The sequence below is a fragment of the Watersipora subatra genome, chromosome 2, assembly GCF_963576615.1.
Source record: "Watersipora subatra chromosome 2, tzWatSuba1.1, whole genome shotgun sequence".
Classification (NCBI taxonomy): domain Eukaryota; kingdom Metazoa; phylum Bryozoa; class Gymnolaemata; order Cheilostomatida; family Watersiporidae; genus Watersipora; species Watersipora subatra.
Window position 1 is genome coordinate 57927843 of NC_088709.1, and position 916 is coordinate 57928758.

Here is a 916-nt window from a genome sequence, read left to right on the forward strand (position 1 = left end):
ATTTGATGAGATCCTAAAACACATTGAGATAGTGGTGAAGCAATTTAATTACAATAATAATTAAAACAATAAAATCCTCTCAGTAGTTATGCTATAAGAAAACTCTTTCATTTGCCTAAAAGTTATTTTACACCATATCGTCATGTTCTGCTGTTGACTTCTTGGCAATTATATGCATCATGACCGATGAAATAGTCAGAGTAACGCAAAAAATGTCTGAAAAGTTTGCAGCTGTCAAAAGTTTTCTGAAAGTTTGCCGAGCACCCATGACGGCGTATGCAATTTTCAGCGCATCGTTGTTAATGATTGGCCATCATAGATTGCTCCATTTTTATATTATTTCATGAGAGTTACTGTGAGACTAGTATTTTGTCAGTTCCACATTAAATAAAGAGAGTGCTAGAACCTGGAATATTTGCTGCTGCAAGTGCGGAAAGGTTTTTTGGCAGTTTAAACATTGTTATTACAAACGATCACCAACATAGTCTCTGCTTAACACTGAAAATGGGCAATACTTAGGCGTACGTATACATCAGCCATACAGCATCACCCTCTTATACAACAAAAACCTTGATGTCTATGTCACTCTATTATGGAGTTTTGCTCCGCTTGTTATCCCAAAAGGCAGCATGTCAGAAATTCTTTAATAACTTATTAAAACGCTTTTTGAGCAGAGCGATTGGGAAATGAGGCATTACACATTACTTGTTGTAAATGACTTGTTAGTAAATTTTTTTCGGATAGAGAAAACTGGTTGAAAGTGTTTAGGAGATGGCATTTTATGTATTCACCGGTGCCAATTTTTAACATAATCTATGTTTACAAGATACAATCTAATACAAACACACTTAAATACATGCCTTCTTTTGTCCTTTAGCCTTAGAGTTTATTCACTCGTGTAATGGTATCACACATC